The sequence below is a fragment of the Cibotium barometz genome, chromosome 19 (genome assembly GCF_041138505.1).
Source record: "Cibotium barometz isolate CiBa-2024 chromosome 19, ASM4113850v1, whole genome shotgun sequence".
Classification (NCBI taxonomy): domain Eukaryota; kingdom Viridiplantae; phylum Streptophyta; class Polypodiopsida; order Cyatheales; family Cibotiaceae; genus Cibotium; species Cibotium barometz.
This window is the reverse complement of record NC_141064.1, coordinates 50635390-50655618: the sequence shown is the minus strand read 5'-3', so window position 1 is coordinate 50655618 and position 20229 is coordinate 50635390.

Below are 20229 nucleotides of genomic sequence, written 5' to 3'. Positions count from 1 at the left end.
GCAAGTCTTAGGAACATTAAAAACCACATTATCAACAACACAAACTACAAATTAAGCTAAAAATTAAGCCAAAAACATTCTTTACAAAACTAAAAAAGAGAGCTATTTCTCACAAAATCACATAAAAATCTCCATCAAATCCACATATTTTTCATGGGAAACCATTAATCAAGACAATGGGCAATGGGTAATGCACAGATTAGAGAAAAATGATGGAAAAAGCCAAGGGATGGTTCCCTGCACAACGATGCCAAAAATGTTATGGTTCACCGTCGTAACCCCCCTTGAAACACATCCAACAAGAGATTACTTGGTGAACCGCAACTATTCATGAGGATCTTTCCAATGGACGAGCTTGTAACCCTTGAGGTCTCCAAGCTCTACAACTCCTTCAGAAGCAATTCAATTGCGCCTCGCAAGCGTTGTCACACTACCGCGTTGCACTATGGGTACGCATCCCTCCTCTCACCTCACATCACTCACTAGCATGAATTAGGGAGAGAGATTAGCAAGAGCAAGACTCTATTACACAATGGGAGAGTATCCTTGTATTATGAGAGATATTCACTCATATACATGGCCATAAGTATTCACACTCACTTAAACTATGGCCGGCCATACATTTTAGGCTCATAAGAAGCCTAATGCTATTACAATGACTACTCTCATAATATATCCATGAAGTACATCACTTGGGACTTCATCCTAACTTGCTACCACACGCTCTCAAAGCGGGAACCGCCATAAGTATTCCGTCACACCATTACGGGCGCCCATCCAAGCTGTAGATATTGACTTCATTGCTTCATATCTTGAATGTATGACCTTTTGGTGAATCTATCTTGACTCCTTGATATAAGATAATGGCGGTAGCTCTTGTTAACCCTAGGAATGGGTTAACAATTGCGTGCAAGCTCAGGTATTTGTTTACAACAAGCACAATTCAGCTTTTCTCCAATTTGGTCTTCCCCAAAGGTAGCAACACAAGGTTTTATCCCTCCACTGGCAAAGGCTATCAAAACCATGGCAAGCATTGTGTACCATAGAGGAAACATAGAGGCCTGATTTGAAGAAGGTGTAGTTGCTAACGCCATCAATCAATTACCAAGGCTGTAAAGAAGAGATAGATACAAGATTGTATTGTACTTTCCCAGATAACAGTCACTCTCGAGAGTGCACCCATGACCGGTGTAGCATAGCAAGCAACAATGATGAAGAGTGCGACTGACGAACAGATAAAGGCTCAGCATCATCATTGCCTTGCAGCTCATCGTAAAACTCCAATACAACCAGCTCTCACGTATTATGCTGAGTGCTTAGCTCCAGCACGCACAGCAACAGAACAGAGGCATTTCAGTGGGATTCACAGTGTAAGGTGGCAGTACATACGCATGGCAGGCACTTAAGCAAGGCAAACAACCTTAAGCATATAAGCATTTCAAACGGTTATTAACACATAGTGCAGTCTTGAAGGGGATTAAGCAGGCGTCGGCGTAGAAACAACGTGTGTAACTATAGCAAGATGTCGGCAATTCTGTTCTATAGCACGTAAACCAGCAGCAGATTCGTAACCCACACTTGGGTCGGCCATCTCAGAAGAGCAACCACGGCACAGGCTTTAGAGTTTTTTCACTAACGTTAATGCGTAGCGCAGTGCGTCAGTGTAGGCTGTAGCATTTTGTTTCATCACCATGCTCAGGTTGTAGCGCAGTGTGCTGCTGCAGTGAGTCCAACAGCTCATAACAGGACTGCGTGCACAAATAAGAGCAACCATAACAAGAGTGTCACCTAGTCTTTGCACGCCTTCATGAGCATACACGGAGCATACACGGACACCAATTCCTTCTACGATAAGCAACCACAGAATCAACATTGACATTTTTTTAAAGAGGAAATAGTAGCTCGAGGCTAACAGTCGACCTCCGTTTATCCTTTTTTCACCTCAACAACGCATCATCGGCCGGCAGAGCGTAGAGCTCACAAGGGAGCGCAGCACATCATTTTATTTAGAAAAATTTAAACAAAAATGTTGGTTTCATTGCCTCACTTTGAGGCTCAGCAAGCACTGCATAGTAGCTCTCGAGCTCGCTTTCAAAACAACGCACAACAGTAAGCATTTGATGAAAGAAGGGGCAGGAGAATTAAAAAAAAAAAAAACAAGAAGTGGCCGCCAATGAAAGAGAAGAGATACTAGCCAAAGAAATACATTGGTTTTTTTTCCTTTCTTTTGGCTTTTAGTTCCCAACTTAGGGTTTGACCCCTTTCCACATTGTGGGGCCATTCCCATTCCATTTTGGTGGCTAGCCAAACCTTTGGCCATTTCCTATGCCCATTCAGTTTTTTCCAACCGGCCACTCACTCGTGCTTTTGACAACTTACCTTTGCCCACATTCCATACTATCCCTCACCCCCCCTTAAGTCTTTTGAGATTGTTCACATGTGTGAGATTTTGGTGCATGGTGGATATTTTTGGGTGTTCCCACCCTAGTTTGGGGGTTCTTTCACATTGATCACATGCTACGTGTGGGTAGTTCACATACATTGTGAGTGTTATTCGCACGCTTTTGGATTTTTTTGGGCATGTTCACATGTATTCAGGGCTTGTTCACATGTTTTGAGCCTCGCGGAGGTGGTTAGTGTGCCATGTGGTCGATTTGGTACATTTTGGGCATTCACACGCACAGTTTTGGCCATTTGGTGTATTTTTTTGGGCATTCACACGCACATTTTTTACCATTTGAGCATATTGGTGTTTTTTTTCTCCACACGTGGTGTGGCATTCTTGAGCACATTTGGGAGTGTTTTCACACTTTCAAGGATTGGCAGAGGATATGGGGATCCATTATTACCTCTACCCTGCCTACAATCGACATGCTATCCACCATCATCGTCGTCGACATCACTACGATTCCATCCCAGACACTAATTGTGTGGCATCCTCTCATATCCTATCACTCTAGCAGCTCTATGGCCATCATCTTGATTTACCATTTCAAGTGAGGAAATGCATATCATTTATCGAGTTCATACATACATTTGGCACATCGCGGCTTCGACCTTTATATCCTTCTTCACCAACATCATATGCTATGATGAAACATCATATTCATGTCACTTATGGATTTTTGAGCTTGAGATGTTGTTACTACCTAGCCAGTTTAGACACTTATTTGATGAGGGGTGTCCATGCCAGATGGTCCTCCAGACGTTCTACACATGGTGATTTTCTTGAGGATCTATGTGGTTATCTTTACAGGGATGGTTCAGCATTGCTTGTATGGGATGATGTATGTGGGGACTTGATTGAGTGCCCTACATTTGTGAGCAGAGATGACTATATACCTGAGGATGGGTATCATTATGATATGCATTCAGTGGGTGATGATGTGGATAGTGATGATGATGTTCATGCTATGACTACAAATGATTATATGGGTGATGATGGTCGTAGTGATCATTCATATAGGGGATACATTTTTTGAGTTATGGCATGACAGGTTTGGATCCTTGGAGGACACGGATTGAGCATGATGCCACTTTCATCGTTACTAACAGTGTTGTTCACATGGGCCTTAAGAGCTACGACTCACGCACGATATTGACTAGCCATCATATCATTCATTCTCATTTACTTAGACCGATTCATTCATTATATTATGATGGGGATGATGTTGTATTATACATACACACACATGATGATATTGATGTATCACACACACATACACATGATGATAGTGATACACATGCACATGATACCACTGACACATGTGCACATGATGATGATATATGTGATAGTGCTAGTGAGGGTGATGTGTGTGAGTTAGATCATGTGGGCATGATCTCGAGGGCAGAGATGGTAGCGAGCACATCAGGCATTGCGAGCATCATCATAGAGCTACCTATCTCTATTCTTCCTAGTGATGACCATAGTGATGCATCCCATGATCTTGATGGGCCTTTGACTAGTCATGATCATTTGGCTAGTTATACATCCCTAGTTATACATGGGGATGACACTTCACATGTTGATGAGAACATCATAGACCATCAGGAGCATAGACCCAAGGGTCTAGTATTAGATATGCTGGGCTATTCCTCTAGAGTTGTCACATGTGGAGAGATTTTGGATATGACCACTACTAGTTTTCATAGCATTCTTGGCAACATTTGTGTTAATCGAGTTGTTGTGATTAAGCAGTCCAGGGATAGTGCATGAGAGTAGTGATGAGTTCATGGAGGTGAGACATTGTAGGAGTATGCATATTAATCATATTTTTAGTAGATCCTATGAAATTGACTTCAAGAGCTTTACATTTAATCTAGGTATTTTCTTAGATCTAGTGTTATTGGAGATTGATTTTCGGTCATGTAGGGACACCATTGATGGAGATTGTCTATAGTTTTGGGGATGACCTTAGTGGCCTTGAAGATTCCATTCATAGTGAGTTTGTTAATACCACTTATCTATCTTGTGTAGACACTTTGTCAGTGCTTAATGATGGTGATCTTTATGATGATCCAGCTTTTATTTTAGAGGGACACACGCATATAGAGTGTCTTACACATGGAGATATTGTGCATGGGTCGGATCATACTCATACACACATTAATATGGTGTATCATGCCTTTGACTTTTTGAGTAGTGCTACATGTGATGGTGGCATGAGTTCACATTTGACTCTACATGAGGCCGACCTTGAGATATGTTCTTTTGGCTCCTATATGGATGTCGAAACATGAGCCTATGTTCTTTGGAGCAGCCAGGACATTTTCCTTTGGATGCATTATTTACCATTTGAGGAGCATAGTTTTTGGATATATGGCTCGACATTCAGATGCATCTATGACATATTCTAGTCTTCTCCTACATGATGATTCTTTTGTGCCAGGACCATTTGACATTCTGGCCAGGAGTTTTGAGCTTCTTCAGCGAATACCTTTCGTGCCAGATTCACACTATGGTCATCATGAGGATAGGTTTACGAGTTTCCCTTTTGACCTTGGAGCTACTATCTCTTTGGAGTCGAGCTTTCCTTTTTGATCTAGGAGAGCTACCATTACTTCGGCTTTGGAGTTGAGCTTTCCTTTTGACCCAGGAGCTACTACCATTTCAGCTTCAATGGTTCAGGATGTATACCATACATATCCCTTTGATCCTGGAGGATACTTAACTAGCTTCGTCATCGACAGTGGTTCCTTATCCTCTCCACTTGCACCAAATTATCATGGGACCAATGCCTTATATTTTTCATGGCTCGAATTTCCTTTCGATCCAAGCGGTTGCATAGATAGCTTCATCATATGGGAGCCCTTTATCCTTTCCATTTGACCCTGGGCGTCATATGATTCATGTATGGGTCTTACGCTACATCAACATTCAGTCATGGATGTGATTTTTATCTCTTGTACATAGCCGCTTGTATATGTCTTTTCTTTGGGCACAACCACCCTTCGATATCGAGGACAAAATCATTGTAGAAGGGGATGAAGTTTGTAATGAAGTAGATTTGGTTTCACATGCACATGGGGAATGGGGCCTAGGCACTTAGTCTTAGAGGGACATTTACATATGTACTTTTGGGGGGCCTTGGGCTATATTAGGCATAGGTCTCATTGACATTGTACCTTTTTTATCATATTCACTCTATAGACATCTATGTCTTCTTGGTACTCATGCCCAAGCTTTCATGGCCTTCTTGGCTATTGCCCCTAGGATGGTGACCCACACCCATGTTGTCACTCCATGCTTTGAGTGTCCAACCCTAGTCTCTTTCATTTTTGAAGGTGGTTGATGTCGTGCCATGACTCTCTTGTTGTTGACAAGGAATCTAGCTACATCTAGTTAACAGTGCAACTAAATTGAGTAATAAAGAATGATCAACCATGTTAACATTATCATGATATGGTGGTTTGAAAATAACTTCCGTCAAGAGGGTGATGGTGAGCTTGAGCCTTATGAATTATTCTCATACTTCCTCATTTCTACTCGAGCCCTCTTTCTCTTGGTTTTGTGTTTGAGGTGGTTCCACCTCCATTTGTTATGACTATGTTTCCTTTGTTTCCATCATTTCTTCTTTTTCCTCATCCAATGACCTTGCTTCTTGATGAGCTTTCATTACTACTCATTCCAATGAGCCTTCATCTCAAGATTTATTTCCTACCTTTCCATGTTTCATTTTCTTGCCCTTGAGAATCCCTTATTCTCATAGATAGTCTAGACAGAAAGAGATAGAATTGCCCTTACCTATGTATCACTTCCTTTGCTTGCCTCTTGAGCTCTTTATGCTAACTGCTGATGCTTTGATACTATGAGAAGAACACAGGGGGAGAGGATAGGCTTGATCTCCTTACAAGCAAAACCCATACACACAATAGTAGACACAAGCACGCAAGAGCGATGGATGGCTGAATTTTCTTTTGTTATCTTCTCTTCTCTATAACCATAAACTTAAGAGAAGAGAGTAGTACATACTATAAGAGAAATTACTCTCCTCCTATCACATAAAAATATCGATCCATAGTGTGAACCCGACTACATGAGCTGGTGCTATAACTATGCCATAATTCTACTACATAAAAGTGGTTGCCTATCACACTGCCTATAAACCACTGGTTGTAACATATCGCCCATAATCTCACCAACCTTGCCAATGGAATGAGCGTGGAAGTTATCACACCTAGGCATGTCATCAATGTCTTTAGTAGTAGTTAATCTTGACATCTTGCAACATATCGCCCATAATCTCACCAACATTGCCAATGGAATGAGCGTGGAAGTTATCACACCTAGGCATGTCATCAATGTCTTTAGTAGTAGTTAATCTTGATATCTCAATAAGTTATGATAGTGGGTGGGAACTAGAGACTATGAGTGTTGATTAAGGAGTGGTTGTTGGGGCTAGTAAGGCTAATGGTTTCCTTTACGTTGATTAAGTGTGTATAGCAATAATGAGATAAGTATTGGTTGAACCCAATAGCTATGAATGGAGGGAAATCAAAGCTAAGCCCTTAGGCTCGTCCTCCTCAGGGAGCAGTGCGCCAAGAGAAGGCAGAGCCAAATATGTTCATGCCAAGAACTTACCTTGCCTATGCCAAAATATATGTCATTGGGAGCTTTGTCAAGATCCACATAATGCAACCTCTTGTTGTTGTGGGTGCACTAGCCTTGGTCATTTTCATTCTCACTTTGTGTTTTCACACTAAGATTATCCACCATGGGTGTGGAGGGAGAGCTCTATCCACCTAGATGGAGGTAAGAAAAAATCTAGTCATCCCTATCAGCAGGCAAGCCTACTAATTCAATTGAATATCAGTATATTGGATTGTTGTAAGAGTGATAATGTTGTTAATCAAATCCTGAGGAAGTTCATTCAAAGACTCTAGGGTTTAAATTTTGATGCCATGCAAGGGGTATACTATAAAAGACTCTAACATTTGTGGTAAGATAATTTGCATTACACAGTATTCAACTATTCATTTATATGTGAATAATTTTCATTTAATATGTTTGGCAAATTTATATGGATGTATTATATGGTGATACATCACATATAATGGGTTACACATTACATTTCAATCAAAAGATTTTTTATGAGAATCTTTTCAATCGAAATGCTTTCACTATAAAAGAGCTTATTTTATCATTGTTTTGTACTTTTTGTACACTTCATATCTTCTGAAAAAAATAAAGTATATACCTTTAAAAAGGTAAAAATTTGAAATTAGATTTTTAATTTCAATAGAGTAATATATATGTAATATTAAGAATATATATATATATATATATATATTGAGTAGTCTTGCGTTTTTTAATTAGTACATATTATTTTTGTGTTAGTAAAACAAATAATTTTGAAGTTAAATTGGTACGTGCTAAAAGTTAGCTTTTCAATGTTAAGTCATTTAGGATAAAGTACGAGTAACCTGTCATGTGTTGTTGGAAGCTTGTTTCACACTTACAGGTTACTTAGGAAAGTTATTTAAAAGATTGCTTCACACTTATAAGTTTTTTAACATGCGTTGGAAGCTTTTTCTTCACACTTTCAAGTTTCTCAAGATAGAGTAGAAGTAACTTGGCATGTGTTAGAATCTTTCTTCATACTTGCTAGTTTCTTAGGATAGAGTAGAAGTAATTTGGCATGTGTTGGAATATTGTTGTTCACACTTGCTAGTTGCTTAGGATAGAGTAAAAGTAACTTGGCTTGTGTTATAAGCTTTTTCTTTGCACTTGCAAGTTGCTTCGGATAGAGTATTAGTAGCCTGGCTTGTGTTAGAAGCTTTTGCTTCACACTTTCAAGTTGCTTAGGATAGAGTATTAGTAACCTGGATGTGTTGGAAGCTTGCTTCATACTTGCAAGTTGCTTAGGATAGAGTATTAGTAACAAGGTAAGGTGCTTAGGATCATTTATGAGTGAGATAAGACATGGCTCGACATCATGTGTTGGAATCTTGCTTAAAACTTGTGTCAAGTTGCTTAAGATTATAATAAATGTAATTTTACATAAGCTTGAAACATTGTCTTTTGTTATTCCAAAAAAAGTTAAATATCAAGTATTAATTCTTTTCATTTATTTCATAGCTTGTAGATCATCTGTGTCTATATGTGTATATTTTTCTTATAAGTTGAAAATATACTTAGATTTACTTATAATTTAAGTAAGTTAGAGCAAAATTTTACTTCATAATTAACGAGTTGCTTAGGATTTAGTACATATAAATGGCAATGTGTTTGTGTGTTTGAAATTTATTACACACTTGTGTAGTTGCTCATGATATATTGAAAAAAAACTTATATTATAATTTACTAGATTTATTAATGTTATTTAATCATTTTACATATAATATTATCATTAATTTTATTGTTATATAGTATTAAAGTATGGTTCAAGGTCCAAGGTTGTATGTCGAGGAACTCAAGCAGGGCAAAAAGACTTTAGATGTTTGACTTAAAAAGTTATGGTCAATAGTGCCACACACATCAAAGAGAACTTAATCAAAGTTGGAATTAATGTAGAGCATTGATGAATGCCTCCTTTCAATCTACATGTCACTTTATCTAAGTACCATGCCAAATTACAGTCCCAGGAAAAAACAAAGACAAGGCTTTCCATGTCATCTATGTATATCACATCGCCTTCACAATGGATTGGGGAGAATATAGAATCACTTAACACTCCAAAAAATACTTTGGTGTAGGAGAACATGCATTGAATTATGCACCTCTTTCTTCAAAACCTACTAAGAAGCATTGTAAAGAGAAAGGTTCATTGTATTCAGCTTTTGAAAGATAGAATATGCTTGAGCTGACGTAAGCTTTTATAGCTTGTGGCATTCCCTTTAATGTTATACATAATCAAATGTTTTAGGATGCATTGATGAGCATAGAAAAGGTAAAATTTACACTAACATTATTTATATAATATAAATCCGCATATAATACTTAGAGAAAGTGAAGCAAACTACCGAGGTTGCCTTGAAATGCATAGTGTTTGATTTTGTTTTGATCTTTGGTTATACTATTGCACTAGATGGATGAATGAGCTATCAAAAATTTACACTACCAAATTATAATAAAATCCACACGAAATACTTGAGAAAATGAAGCAAACTACCGAGGTTTCCTTGAAATGCATAGTGTTTGATTTTGTTTTGATCTTTGGTTATACTATTGCACTAGATGGATGGATGAGCTATCAAAAAAATCCCCTAATAAATGTAATGTGCATTTAGAGGCACTATTTTTCTTGAAGCAATAGATACATCCTTAAGGAAAAAGACACCATCATACATTTTACATTAAGAAAGTGTACCAGAGAGAAATTGCAAGTGTTTGTGGCCAAAGAAAATGTGACAGCAATAGTGACAGATAATGCTTCAAATTACAAAGGTGCCGATCTTACCATTCAATACAAATATCCAGAGATAACATGGGTACCTTATGTTACACACACTTTGAATACATTATTAAAAGATATTAAAAATATGTCTTTTGTACAACTTACTTTAGCAGATGTAAATATCTTGGTAAAGTTCATTAGAGAGCATGAGTTCACATATTCCTTGTTTCATACGCAATTAAATAAATGCTTGTAAATTTTTTGTATGACAAGGTTTTCCACTACATACTATGTTCTGGAGAGATCGACAGTGGGTCGAGCTACTGTGACACAAAGTTGGGGTTTGACTTCGGTCACTTCTTAGAATCAAAACACACTTGTATGAAACCTCACAGCCTCCTCACCTCCCTTTCTCTCTCTAGGTTAAGATAAAGATAAACACATCAAAGGTGAGATCATAATTCATGGAAGTAAAGATAAAGGCTCAGGAGAAGCAAGAATTTCTGCCAGTCTTGCAGCTCCAAACAAGAGCGCAATTCTTTGTTGGAAGAAAATCTTCCGACTCAGGATTATGTGAACGAAAACATACGGGGAATGTTGGTAAGGTTCATCCGTTTGAATTGGAAAATTTGGATGAAACATCTTAAAGTAAAAGAATATAGCAATCACTTACAAGAGGATAAGATACATGGGATTTGCTTTTTGATAAGAGATTAACAGGAATTAATCATTATTAAGAAGAAATAATGACCAAATGTCTATAAAATAGAGATACACAAAGAATTGCAGTTTTAAATCCATATAGAGTATACAAAAGAGGATTACATGAGTACCTAGATCTTGAAGAGAGCTTCGCGCCTATATAAAAACTTTCGAGAACGGGCAACCGATCGAAAAGTTATGAGCATTTTACTACAAGACTATAAAACTGCCAAAATTTGCCTAAAAGTTAGCAACTCTGGGAGAAATTTTGATCATCAATGAAGTAAAGGATTAAGAAATTAGGTACATGAGTGGAAAGAGCATATAAAGAGCTTCCTAGCCATATGATCAATTCTAGAAAACAATACCTGAGTGATGAGTAATTACCGGTTGAAATTTGGGTATTAGACTACAAAAACTCCACTTCCCTCTCTTTGCATGAAACCTCAATTTTCACATAGCCTCTTGCCTTTCATCTCCTTCATGATTCAAGCTAGAGGGTAAGGGTTAATATTACTCAGTGGACAATCGTAAAGATTTACCTGTGGTCCCCAAAGTCTTTTTGCATGCTCATTACCGCTAAAACCATTGGTACCTCCAAAGGAGGGCGGCAATAAGGCAAGGGCTACCTTGAGAAGTCACAGGCCCACCAAGATAATAACTCCTTATCCCACTTATCATGAATCATAAAAGAGGTCCAAAATTGGGTTTAGCATAAGGAGCTAATGCTAAATGAGACATTCACATGTAAAGAGAGTGTTTGAATAAGGGTTTGAAGATAAGAGAATGGCAATGACACAAAATTCTCAATTGAGGAGGCTTCATTCCTTGATTTGAAAGGGAGAGGAGGGTTCCTTTCATAGGTGGAGAATCACCCTCTCTTCCATTGTTACAAATTACAACATAAAAATCTTCAAACCTTCAATGACATAAGGTTAGATGTCACCATCAATTGTCCTCGGCTAAGTCTTCTATTGATTATTAAATTGAAGACTTTTTTACTTTGAAAGTGTGATGAGATAATAGCCAAGTCTAAGTGGCATGTAGGTGGAGATCCCACTTACACATGGCAGAATTCTCTTCTTCCATGTAGGCATTCTAGAAGAATCTTTCCCAATTATGCACCTACACACACTCCTCCACATGCCTTCCACACTCCCCAACTTGTAGCCTTATGGTGAATACTATATTAATAATACAATTAAAATCCATGTGAGTGTTGGAATTAGGGTTGCAGGAAAGCACACAAAGCTTGGAGAAGAAGAAGCAAGAATGCACACAACACACAATGTATTAGATTGTGTCAATGTACAAAAGCTAAGTTAGTCCCAACCTCGACAAATTTGAAAGAGCTGAGTACATTTTTGGGGTAGGTCACATGGCATAGCCGCATGCTTCGGTATCTGGCCCACATAGTCATCCCCTTAAACCATTAGACGGTGTAGATTAAAGCGCCTTTGACCCAACACTTGGTGGCAGCAGGCCAATTTCAACTGGACAGGGGAATGCAACATTGCATTCCAGCATCTCAAGCTAATGATGTCCAAAGCACCTGTCATCCAAGCCCCAAACTAGGAATTTCCCTTTCATGTCTTCGTGGATTCCTCTGATGTGGCCATAGGTAGTATTATGATGCAGGAGGCCGAGAAGAAATGGTTCTGGCTAGTTTACTGCACCAATCAAAGGCTCTCCTATGCCAAGCAGAACTACTAGATACCACACACACCGAAGCATTTGGCATAATCTACTCAGTCACCAAGTTTCGTCACTCCTTGCTGGGTAACAAGTTTACCTTCCATGTGGATCACTCCACATTGCTGCATCTAGTGGATAAGTAGAGTTTGGAAGGCAAACTAGCTAGGTGGATGTTGAAGAGTTCGAGTTCACAATAGTGCACACCCCAAGTGCAAATCATACAGTGGTGGCGGATTACCTATCTTGGTTGGAGTCAGGAAAAGCACCAAGCAAAGTAGCCGATGACCTACCCGATGCCAAGCTGTTCTCACAGCCCAACGCAGTCATCTCAATTCCCCAGACCTTTTGTACGATGAAATGCTAACATTTGTTGCCACACAGGTCTGATGGAAGATAGCCTTTCTAAAGATTAGCGGTAGAAGCAGATTGTTGTTCGCAGCAGCAATCGGTCCTTCCAAGTGATATCTGGCTAGTTATATAAAAAGGGGATTGATCAAGTCCTCCGGCGGTGCATCCCACCACATGAACAAGAAGCTGTCCTCAGAGAAGCTCATCAAGGAATTAGTGGAGGAGGACACTTAGCTGGAGAAGTAACCGGGTGGAAGATCCTCCAAGCCGGTCTCTGGTGGCTGACTCTAATCGGTGATGCCTATAGATGGGCCAAGTATTGTGACATACTCCAGCGTCTCGGCCAGCCAACAGATAGAGATAGGATGCCACACAATCCTATCCTTCCACTACTGGAACCAGTCCAAAAATGGGGCCTCAACTTTGTAGGCTCGTTTAAGCCGCCATCCTGCTTCATAGGTAACAAGTATATACTAGTGGCTACAGATTATAGCACACCAAGTGGGTAGAAGCCCGCGTTCTCCGGAATAACCAAGTCAACTGTCAAATTTCTCTATGAGATGATAATCAGTTGGTTCGGATGCCCAACCGAGCTAGTGACCAAGGCAAGCACTTTGTAAATGGTATCATACAAGAATTGGTCACTCAGCATCTCATCATCCATAAGCGATCCACAGTGTATTATCCGCCGCGCAGGCTAATGGTTAGGCTGAGTCAACCAATAAAATCCTTAAGCTGATCCTCACAAAGTTGGTCAATGAAAATCACACTGACTGGGATGAAAAGCTATATTCTGCTTTATGGGAATTCGGCATAGCATACAAGGTCTCAACCTGAATGACCCCATTCAAACTAGTATATGGCACACAAGCAATCATGCCAATGGAATTCTTGGTGTGCCAAGCCTTTGGATTGCTATTAGAGAAGTTAAGCCTAGAGGAGTCCCTCGCAGCATTGTCTAGACCAGCTCCTTAAGCTAGGTGAAGAATGCCTCAAGAGCTTCTTTACCATAGTCATCCAAAAGCGGAGGAAGAATTGGGTCGACCGCCACTCCAAGTTTCACACATGTTCAAGGAAGAAGATCCGGTCCTGTTATTCTGGTCCACATCTGGGATAGCTGAAGCTCTGGTGGACAGGACCGTTCTGGGTGGTGGAAAATTTCTACAATGGCACCTTCCTCCTCCGCACGCTCAAAGGAGAATAATTCCAGAAGCCAGTCTTAAAAATGACTTATTGCTCTATGACCATACCATGCACTGATGCCACCTAATCTATTCATTAATGAGGCAATGCCACTAACCCACTATCCATCACTTTACTAATAAAACCCCTCTGCAAATAATCATCAAAGATTTGTCTCGAGTGTTGAGCGATGTGATGCAACCATATCATGATGATTCAATGGCTGCGTTGCAATCATGCATATTAATGTTTTGTAAATCGCCACAAACTCCAATTAACTCGTGTATCCATTTATTTGTATGCAGCCCGCATTCTTGTGCTGCTCAAAGCCACAACCTTTCACCTACAACTTCCTTCCCCTTTCTCCCTCTTGTGAACCACCGGCTCTGCTCCAAGCCATGATGACTTTCGAGCCCTTCTCAAGCATTGTCACCACCAATACTGCTGGCGTGCAGCAAGGCTGGGCACATCAAATAGGCCAACCGCTATGCAGAAGAGTGACACAAACATGAAACTTGGCCAGCTGCTAACTCTATTGTTCCCCAGGGGCATAAGGCATGTGACAAACCCAGCCCCAGCTGTCAAAGCTGAAGTATCATTCCCCCCGTGCACCTGCACCCCAGGAGGTACAAATCAATCCAAAAGTGCACCAAGAGCAACCAGCACCGATTACCATCAAGGTGGTGAGCTTGGAAGAACAAACAACAAGGCCAGAACGCCGAATTAGGGCGCACCCGCTCAACTAGCATCTAGGCTGACCTCTCCGAAGCCCTATAGGATGAGCTCAGCCATTTTTGGGATGATCTTATGGATGACCTCTGCCTAATCCCCACCCTCCAATATGCAACCAACCAGTCGACCAGCCAAATGACGCGATGACTCAGATGAGGAAGTCAATGACCAGTCTGGTGCGCCGAGTCAAACGACTGCCAAGTTTACCTCCACTAGTCACAGTGCCTCGTCTGCTCCAAATCAATCTCCACCCCCATAAGCTTTCACCTTTGCCACCCTTGATGACCGCCTTGTAAACATGGATGAGCTAGAGCAATAGGTAGCCAGGCATAAAGCACAAAAGGCCAAACTTTTAGGCAAGAGGCCTGGCAGAACCAAACCCAGAGACATCTATCAACATGGGAAACATGCAACTGGCCACAGTGCCTTACTCCGGAAGTTCCTCTTTTGAAGAAGAATCGGCCATGGCTCTACTCAAGGATCATGTTGTGGCTCTCCAAAAGAAGCCTGTCCCTCGGTGGGGTAGAAGAACCAGGACAAAAAAGTAGATATCCAAAGGGGCATCAGAACCATCGAAGAGGCAAACAATGTCACCTTCCACTTGGACCACTTTTCGCAGAAGCATGCTCTAAATCTTCAAACACTCCCCAACCTGAGAATCTATGTTCTCTCAGAAGTCATCTCCCAAATGCCATATCCCGAAAGTTATCTTCGGGAAGATATTCCCCAGAATTTGACCTCGTGGAGGTCGTCCTTCATCTTCCGCCTTCCGAATCCATTATTCCACATCAAAGGCACGGATGTGCCTGCCACTAGGTTCAGAAGTCTAGGCACTGAGGTTATGTAGAGGCAGATCATCCTGTCCGTTGTGATCAAAACTTCCCTAGACAGAGAGTAGATGCTAAGGTGCATTTAACATCAAGAGCCTAAAAGATTCAGGGTTCAAGTTGTCGGATTGGGAATCCGACCCATTAGGCATGCCAGGTGTTGTGGCCGTGGACTCGCCAGGCTCGCCGCCACCCTGTTGTGCCGTGCGTTGAATGTCAAAACCCACCAAATGTTAGTCAGCGCACTTTATCATAGCTTGCACTCCCTTAACACCCAGCCAATGGACTTTATCACTATGGAATCATAGTACCAACAGATACTACACAACGGCTACTGCAAGTGGGTAGTATAAAAGGATGTAACCTAAACTTTACAAAATTGGCTGCTGCCAATTGTATTATAGGTTCTCCTTGGAATAAAGCAAGACTGTCTCTTTTTGTTCTCCCTATATATGCATTGTTACATGGTGTCTCTGTATATTCATTTATGTTCATGTATTACATCTAGTGGAGTTAAATTAATTCTCTAGTTTCTTCTTACGATCAGGATTGCTTGCACGAGTAGATCAGTCTTACACAGTCAAATCCTTCAAGTAGTTATCCGTAGCCTGTGGGCTGTGTCTATGTTGCATCTATTCCGTATCTGCATGGTGTATGCTACGCGTATAACCAGAGGCTCTTAGTAGATTGCTCGGGGGGGACAGCTCGGGGACAGCTATCAATTACCCAACAATAGTTTCTCATCATTATGCATACATGGCAAAGTTTATGTAAGAGGTTGAACCCACATGTTTTGAGGATGCTATTGGGCTTGTACATTAGGAGAAATCCATGGATGAATAAATGGCTACATTCGGATGCAAATAAGACATGGAAAGAAATTGGTTCCTTTGCGTGGGCATAAAAAGGCTATTGGATGTAAGTGGGTCTACAAAGTGAAGCACAAGTCAGATGGAAGCATTAACATATACAAGGTGAGACTGGTTGATGCCAAAGGTTATGCTCAGACCTATGTCATTGATTATGAGGAGACATCTAGTCATGTTGCCAAGATGGAAACCATGAGAGCTATTTGTAGTGTGGCTACATCCAAAGTTTAGGTTTTACATTAGAAAATGGATGTAAAGAATGCATTCTTGCATTGGTGAGTTGCAAGAAGAAATATATTTGGAACAACCACTCGGTTATGAGGATTTGACTCACCTAGGTTATGTGTGCAAGCTTTGTAAAGCCTTGTATGGCCTAATTTAGTAGCCATCAAGAGAATGGGATAATAAGATTGCACAATATCTTATCAAGTCACCATTGGCTTTCATATGTGGCAGATGCTATTTATTCACTCTATGAGTAAGAGTGATAAGGGGATTGTGGTCATCACCATCTATGTGGATGACTTGATTATTAGGAGTGACAATGAAGAGGAAGTTGAGAATGCAAAGGATCTCCTCAAGAAGAAGTTTGACATAAAGGATTTGGGTGAGCTGAAATACTTTCTTGGCATTGAAGTCATCCAGGATGCTTGAGGGCATATGGTTGTTACAACAGAGACACTATGCATTAGACATGTTGTCCAAATATGGTATGGCTGGTTGTAAGCCCATTTTTATACCGTTGGATCAAAATGGCAAGCTTATCTTGAGTATTGAGTTTTGCATCTTCACTCCACCCCTTGGATGATAATGATCCCTTGAAACCGTTTTCCTGAAAGCTTTCTGTAGATGCTCCCAACAATGGCATCCAAGCTCATAGGGCTACCATTCCCCTCTGACTGATAAACACCACCAACCAACCTCTTGGGATCTTCTTACATGTTTGTATTACCCTCCTTGGACTGTGCACCTTCATCTGGGATACCATCACTGCTTAGCTTTGTTGAGCTTGATGCTATGATACCACTGTCACATGCACAAAATCTCTATGTCTTCTTTCAGCCTTAAGCATTTTCCTAGGAACACATAGATACAATTCTGTAGAAGCAATGGAGAGAATAGAGAGAAAAATGTAGTTTTCACCTAATCTACTATATATTCATATTATCAAAATAATATATATGTCTATACAAATTCTTGGTGGCCTTATGCACACATAAAAAGGAATCTTGACTATCCAAAGTCCCAATATGTGCTAATCTATGGCCAAATCCCAAGAGGGAATCTTGATGATCAACACAATGCTATGGTAACCCTTATATAGGCTCACTTTATGCCTTGGAGAAAGCCGACCTACTGTCGGCGGCCAAAAAAGAGGACAATAAATCATCATTTAATGCTGCTGACTTTCACACATGTGGAATGTCTTCTTGGTCGATTGTTGTCTAGCCCCTTAGACTTGCTCTTGTGCCATCCTGAGCCTACAAAAGCCCTAATCAATCTATCGAATTAGTTGCCAAAGTCTAGGGCTAGTCATGTCCATGTGGCATGAGCATGAAAGAATATGTACCAATCCTGCATATCTCTTCCAAGAGCCTTTCTGTGAAGATGTCCTTATCTTGACCTCTCCATTCAAGGTTAGCTCACACAAAAAGTGATATTGTATCTCAATGTACTTCGGTTCTTCATAATGCAACTTTGATTGTCCACACAATAACTCAATTTGTTGCTCCTAAGCCAAACCCATGTTCCCCAAAATTCTTCTCATCTAGACTACTTCACATGAAGCATAGCATATATTGTCTTTTTATACTCCGACTCAGCCTCTTTACTACTATAGATTGCTTCTTACTAATCCAAGGGGTAATTCTAGAACCAAATGAGCAATAATAACTAAAAGTTGACTCCCTTCTATCACAATCCTCCTGTCACAATCCTCCCTTCTATCACAATCCTCCTGTCCACAATCCAAGTCACAAAATGGATCCAGTTAAGGTCTTACCCGCGAGGTGTAGGTGATAATGTACCCAAGTGTACCTCAAAGGATGTATTTCAACACCCACATCATTGCCTTACAATGGTTTTGCAAGGGCTGATTTGAGAATTTTCTCTCAATACACCAATGGCACTATCCATGTATTGCACAACAAGATAATCAAACTCTCCACCAACTTCATGTACTCCTTCATATCCACAAGTGGAGAAGTATCTTCTTTACATTGACCTCCATAGGGGTGCCAACTGAATTGCACTCAACCATACCAAATGCCTTCAATATTTATCTTGCATACTTCTACTGAGAAATGAAGATGTAATCGGTTGATGCTAGATCTCAATCTCCTTAAAAGATGCTTAACCCCAAGGTCTCTCATTTCAAATTATCATCTTCTTTTTTACCAAAATAGCCTTGCCTTTCTTTGTGCTAGTAGAGAAAGCAGAATCAACACCTTCCCTACTCTTCTTACACTTCTCCTCCTCTACAAGCATGGCACTACACTCTTTAAAAGTTAGAGGAGGATTCCTAACATGAATGTCCAATGAAGTGAACAAGCTATTATACTTCTAGGGAAACATCTTAATGCACCTTTGTGCCATATCTTCCCTTGATTTATTGATCCTAACTGCTACCATATCTTTCCCCATATCCTTCATCTATGTTCTTCTTCATCAGAAAGCTTCTCTAACGCTAATTGATTCTCAAGGTTCTATATCCTTATTTTATTTTATTTTTCATATTGGTTTAGTAGTACCACCCATGCCTTTGCTGCAATAGTCCTATGTTAGTGAGGAAGAATCAATGACATTGGTGAGCATGGCACACAGAATATCTACATTCCTCTTCCTTTATGCTAAAACAAGTGGTATTTTTTGTAATGAATTTGTTGGATCGTGAGTTGGACATGGCTTTACATAAATCCCAATTGTTTCCCACAGCTCGTAAGAATCCAAAATGGACATTATCACTGACAGTACTATCAAGCCCTTCCTCTTGTCTCCAAGCTCGTTTAAAACATGGGCTGTGTTGTACCATACAAGCGGAACTTGATTAAGACAAAGAACTTGAAGCAAGATGTATGGAGAATAATGCTAAATTACTTTTGCAAACCAAAGTAACTAATGGCATCCAACCACCTGTTTGCTCTGATAAGGATCTTATCAAGGTAGACTCTGGATAGAGGATGACATACACATGCAAGGACAGACAACATATAGAAGATAGATCTAAAGTTGTTGATCTTGATATGAAATGAAGATTGCTGAACTAGTCTATATATAGTGTTGAGGGTTAGTCGTATGGTAGGTCAACCAATGTTGGCCACACTATGACTGGACGAAATGGACAAAATTGATCATATCACCTAGCTTAGACCCATACGAATCACACGAACAAGCCCTACAGAACCCAAGGACATGCTATCTCGAGAATATCTCCTTCTACCCAAGAGTGTGGCCAGTTGGCTCCCACTAACGTGTACCCTACTTGGCAAGTCTATATAAGGTGTCTCCTAACCATCCGGCCACACATGGCTATCAAAACTAGGGCTGGTAGGTGTTGGCGTGCTCAAAACAACATGTACTCCTCATATAGGGAGCCTAAGCACATGAATGGGCCCCATCTAACCCAAGGACAGGTTACCTCTGGAAGATCTCCTTCTACCCAAGAGTGTGCGCAATCGGCCCCCCGCACTAACATGCACCCTACTTGGTAAATATATATAAGGTATCTCCTAACCATTCGGCCACACATGGCCAACTTCTAGAATCAAAACTTGAGATTGGCATTTTTGGCGTGCTCAAAACAATGCCTACTCCTCATACAGGGAGCCTTACAAAATAGAGCAACCCATCACCCACACTGAAAGTGACGAGGGTGGAGCACTCATTTCCGAGCCTTTACTTCTTAGACTCGTGCATACCAAAGATATAGTTTTGATCATCTGCTCCCAAGCTTGTAATCAAGTTTTCTATGGCTACAAAAAAAAATGTAAATCTAGTTGCTTATTACCTAGTCCTAGACTTACCTAGAGTCTCCCTAGC